Source organism: Physeter macrocephalus, chromosome 16 (genome assembly GCF_002837175.3).
Source record: "Physeter macrocephalus isolate SW-GA chromosome 16, ASM283717v5, whole genome shotgun sequence".
Lineage (NCBI taxonomy): Eukaryota > Metazoa > Chordata > Mammalia > Artiodactyla > Physeteridae > Physeter > Physeter macrocephalus.
In genome coordinates, this window is record NC_041229.1 from 101,227,817 (window position 1) to 101,233,358 (window position 5,542).

General features: G+C 41.2%; 1 non-coding gene across 1 annotated transcript; it reads right to left on the minus strand.

Annotated features, from left to right (window-relative positions):
* Nucleotides 1-2,661: 2,661 nt before the first annotated feature.
* LOC112067475 (U2 spliceosomal RNA) lies at nt 2,662-2,849 on the minus strand. Its single transcript, XR_002893294.1, has one exon. It is a non-coding gene; the product is annotated as a U2 spliceosomal RNA (small nuclear RNA).
* Nucleotides 2,850-5,542: the final 2,693 nt, after the last annotated feature.

Below are 5,542 nucleotides of genomic sequence, written 5' to 3' on the forward strand. Positions count from 1 at the left end.
CCAATGTTCATTGCAGCACTATTTACAATAGCCAGGTCATGGAAGCAACGTAAATGCCCATTGACAGATGAATGGAGAAAGATGTGGTACATATATACAATGGAATATTACTCAGCCATAAAAAGGAATGAAATTGGGTCATTTGTAGAGATGTGGATGGATCTAGAGACTGTCATACAGAGTGAAGTAAGTCAGAAAGAGAAAAACAAATATCATATATTAACGCATATATGTGGAACCTAGAAAAATGGTAGAGATGAACCGGTTTGCAGGGCAGAAGTTGAGACACAGATGTAGAGAACAAACGTATGGACACCAAGGGGGGAAAGTGGCGGGGGGAGTGGTGGTGGTTGGATGAATTGGGAGATTGGGATTGACTTACACACACTATGTCTAAAATAGATAACTATAAGAACCTACTGTGTAAATAAATAAATAAAATAATTTTTTAAATAAAATAAATAAATAAATGGTGTCAAAATCTCCTCCTTAGTTCCTGGATCTGAGCCAATTTTCACATCCAAAACTCAGTTACTGAAGAGATAACCAAGTCCCTAGGGGAAGGATCATGAAACTATAATGATTCTCCCAGTTCTTCCCAAAAGGGAACTCATCATCTATTGAGATGACTATACATTTGGAAAAGGAGAATGTGCAAATATTTTCAGCATTTTAGACACAGGATCTGAGCTGACACTGATGCCTAGAGACCCAAAGCATCATCATGATTCCCATCAGAAGAGGTAATTTCTTCAGTCCCCAAGTGTTTAGTGGAACTAATATACTCATGAGTTGGTATAACCTCTACTTTGGGTCCTTAGCCTAAGAGAGAAGAGCTATCATAGTGGGAAAGGCAATCTAGAAATCTCTGAAACTCCCCCACTCTTCAGCCATGATAGTAAATAAAAAGAAATTACCATATCCTAGGGAGTAAGGGGAGAGGGACAGAGATTTGTGCCACCATAAAAGACAGAAAGGATGTGTGGATGGTGCCTATCTTACCCACTCCTAGAAATAAAGCTCCCACCTATACACCAGATGATATGGTAAGTTGCCAACTTTGAGTGCAACCCAGAGTAGGAAAGGGCTCTGCAACAGGTCCAAGCTGCAATGCACGAAGCCCTGCCACTTAGGCCATAACATCCAAGAGACCTAAGAGAGTGGAAAAACATGCAGTGTGGAGCCTATGGCAAGCCCCAATGGGCAAAGCAGGGGCTTGAAATTCTAGAGTAAGGCCAGGCTGTCCATAGCAGAGAAATACATGCCTTTTGAGAAAAATCTCTTAGCCTGTTATTGGAATACTTCATAATGAAACACTAAGTAACCATGAAATGCTCCCATTATGAGTCGGTTGTCAGACTTGCTCCCATTATGAGTTATGAGTTATGTCAGAACTGCTGCCATTATAAGTTGGACCTGTTAAGTCAAACAGTCAGACCAGACCAGCAGCAGGTATTCTGGAGGTACCATGGAAATGGTACCTCCAGAATCAAGACTAAGCAGAACCAGAGGACATAAGCAAACTGCATGAGCAGGTAGCCCAGACCTCTTGCTATCCACCATACATCTAAAAGCATCCCCACCCCTTGTGCAAAAGAACCCATAGCCATAAGGAATGTCTTGTATAACCTGCTAAGGGAGGAAGGAAAAGCCCAAGCATGATTTACAGATGGGTTAACTTATGAGTGCCAACTGAAAATGGATGACAGTCACACTCAGAAGTGGTCTTCAAAGACAGTGGAGACAGAAAATCTGCCAGCTATACACCTGATGATCCACCTTGTGTAGAAGGAGAAATAGCCCAAGGTGAGAATATATACACATTCTAGGTCAATGGCCAATGGCCTAGCCATCTGATTAGAGGACCGGAAGGAAAAGGGCTAGAAGATCAAAGGCAATGAGGTCTGGAGCACAGAATCGTGATGGACATATGGGAGAGTGCACAAAGCAGAAGATTTTTGCATCACACATTAAGGTCCACCAAAAAGAATCCACCATGAAAGAAGCACTAAACCACCAAACAGACAAAATGACTCGGCCTTCATCAGAAAGCATAAGATGAACCCAGGATTCTAATTTCAGGCATTCTCTTAGCCAATACAATGATTTATAAAGAAAACATGTGAACTTCTATTTATATTTCATCCTTTGAAAAACTGTCTACCTTTTCAAATAATTGATAATGTACATAAAATATCATTTACCCTAAAAAATCTTCATACATTAGGGTGTTCTAGTTTTTTTTGTTTTGGGGGGGTTTTTTTGGCTGCGCTGCGAAGCTTGTGGGATCCTAGTTGCCGGAGCAGGGACTGAACCCAGGCCCTCAGCAGCAAAAGCGCAGAGTCCCAACCACCGGACTGCCAGGGAATTCCCTCTAGTTTTTTTCTTAACTGATGGGGAGCAATGAAAAAAGTTTGGTGACCACTGCTATATTCTGCCATTACATAAAGTAATTACTCGTTGTTGAATTAACAGATATGCTTGTTAGCCTAGTTCTGGACTACTTCATATGATTTATAGTACCTCTTACAAGTCCATAACCAAATCCTTTACTAATGAATCCCGTTGCCATAGTTTATCATGCTTATTCTTTCTAAGGGAAACATAATTTCACCAAAGTTATAGCTAACAAATCTCTTGTTTAACAACTAAATATCCCCAAAGGAGTACACTATTCCTAGAAGTACTGCAATGCCAGGTTGATGCAGGGAGCTGACAAAACAAGCTCTTATTCTATCTCCTTGTTCCAAAACTCAATGTAATACGCTGTCCTCAGGTAAAGGACACAGATATTAAACTGATAAGAACAGATACCACACTTCATCTTAGCCAAAAGGCTTAGAATTGATATTATCTGTATTAACTCCCCATCATCTCTTCCTGTCCCAAACTTTCCTCACTCAGGTCCACAAACACAGCTTGTAAGCATGTCCTTACAATCATCAACATCCTCATCTTCCCCAGAGACCAGGAAATTCCGTTATCAAACAACTTAAGTTACTGTCTTATCTCCCAGTTCCGGGCAAAGAACTGGTTATTTGCTTACCTCCTCATCCATTAAGTGAGGCAGTGCCTCTTGCTGCCAGGTGGGGGCAGGGTTGCTCTCTGGGCAAAATCACCAGACCTCTCTAAGCACCTCATTTGATAAGAAGGGTTACCAATGAATTGGGGCTAGAAAAAGATCATTCAAAAATTTATAGGGTGGGCTTCCCTGGTGGCGCAGTGGTTGGGAGTCCGCCTGCCGATGCAGGGGACGCAGGTTCGTGCCCCGGTCCGGGAAGATCCCACATGCCGCGGAGCGGCTGGGCCCGTGAGCCATGGCCGCTGGGCCTGCGCGTCTGGAGCCTGTGCTCCGCAACGGGAGGGGCCACGGCGGTGACAGGACCGCGTACCGCAAAAAAAAAAAAAAAAAATTATAGGGATAAATTAGTATATATTGAGTCCTACTTTGTGTCCTCTACTGTGCTAGGCAATAGGGATACAATGATGATTTACACAGACATGATCTCTAAACTCAGGGAGTTTATGGTGGGCAGACAGAGCGGATCTGTCTTGGGGAGGGAGTGGCAGTAAGGAAAGGGGCAAAGGGGTCTCAATGGCTACAATGATGATCTAGACGATACCCTAAAGACTATGGAGGGGCACGGAAGAGTTAGGAACTGAGACATGAGACTGAACCAAATTTTTTATTTAGAAAGATCACTCCAGCTTCAAGATGGAGAATGGACTAAAGAAAGGAAACCAGGGTCAGGGAGTCAGATTAAGTCTGTTGTAAAAATCTTGGGGTCAAAGGCCTCAATTAGGATAGTGGCAGTGGGGGAGCTTGGACAGTTGAGTGAAATAGGAGAAGCAGGTTGAATTCATTTTGGAAAAGTTAAGAAGTCTGTGGACCATCCAAGTGACAATGTTCATCTAGAAGGCAACTGGATGCACAGCTCTGAAGCTCAGGAAAAAGATAGTGGGCTGGAGCTACAGGCATAACAGTGGTCATTAAAATCATGGGGGTGGATAAGGTGGCCCAGGCGGAGTAAGTAAAAAGCTGGGCCTAGTACATAACTGGAGGAACAGTAATGTTTGAGGAATGGGCCAGAAGATGTACCTCAAAGGATCAGGAAGAAGTTAGCAGAAACATAAGAGGAACGCTAGGAGAGGGCAGTGTCCCAAGAACTGTGGAAACAGTGTTTTAAGACATAGGAAATGGGTCAATAGGGTAAGGTGCTGCTGAGAGATCAAGTAGGATGACTGAAAAGTGTCTTGAGAAAGAAGTGGGCAGCACTGTGTGAACAAGTGCTTCTTAAACTTTAGCTTGCATACAGATCACCTGGGGATCTTGTGTAAATGCAAATGCTAATTCATTTAGCCTGTGAAAAGACCTGAGATTAGCATTTCTAACAGGCTCCCAGGTAATGCAGGTATAGACAGCTCTTTAAAGGCAAAAGACATTTGCTGGAAAGAGGAAGCAAGATACGATGCTAGCCAGAGGAAGGCATGGTGTTAGAACCACACTAGCACACTGTCTAAAGCTCCAATTCGGGAGTCAGACTTCCTGAGTTTAAATTCTGACTCTCAATAAATATTTTTTGAATGAATAAATAAATGGATCAACAAAAGAGAGTGTACCACAGGGGTTGTTAAAGTATAATTTTTAAAAATGAAAACATGACTCATAAAAATATAAAGTAAACACATGTCAAAGATTTTATTCAACCTATTAATTAATAAGAGAATGAATAAGATTTAAAACTGGTTCAATAGAGAATTCTAGAAAAAGAGTATCATCAGTCAAGAGTCCAGGCAAGAATGATATGAATTTGCATTCTAATACATAGATATAAAATCACCTAATGTCTTACAAGGCAAACTTATCAAACTGTAAAATACCCAAAGCAATAGTAAAAAGGACATCAAACAAAGGTGCACACCCCCTGGAAAACCAGATAATCCCCAAGCTAGGTGGGCCTGCTTTACATCAAAAGGACACCTAGTAATAACTTTTGCCTATTTCCAAGTTTTGGATAATTTTTCTTAACAGGGTCAAAAGTAGAGACTGGATTTGAATAACAGCTCTGCCACACTAGCTATGTATCCTTGGATAAGTAACTTATATAAAACTCAGTTTTATCTGTAAAAAGGGGATGGTAACCATAAAAACTACTATTTTTTGAATTGAGGTAACATATATAAAGCACTTAGTACAGTGCCTGGAAGGTGTCATGGAAAGCACTTAATAGATGTTAACACCCTCCACCAATTGTTTCACCTTGTTTATCTCATTTCCCATTACTTGACACCCCAGCCTTTTTGCACCATTCTAGCAAATATATATTTACACACACATGCACATATTTCACTTAATCTATTACATTCTTCGCTTGTGCAACATCCTCTTTTTACCTTATTATTCAAAGGAAAAAATGTCCAGCATTCACTTATTTCATGGGTAATGAAACTTGCATTATTTCCACCAAACTTCACCTTGACGTATATAAAACCTCTCCAGTTTTGTTTTAAAAATCCTAACCACAGGGCTTCCCTGGTGGCA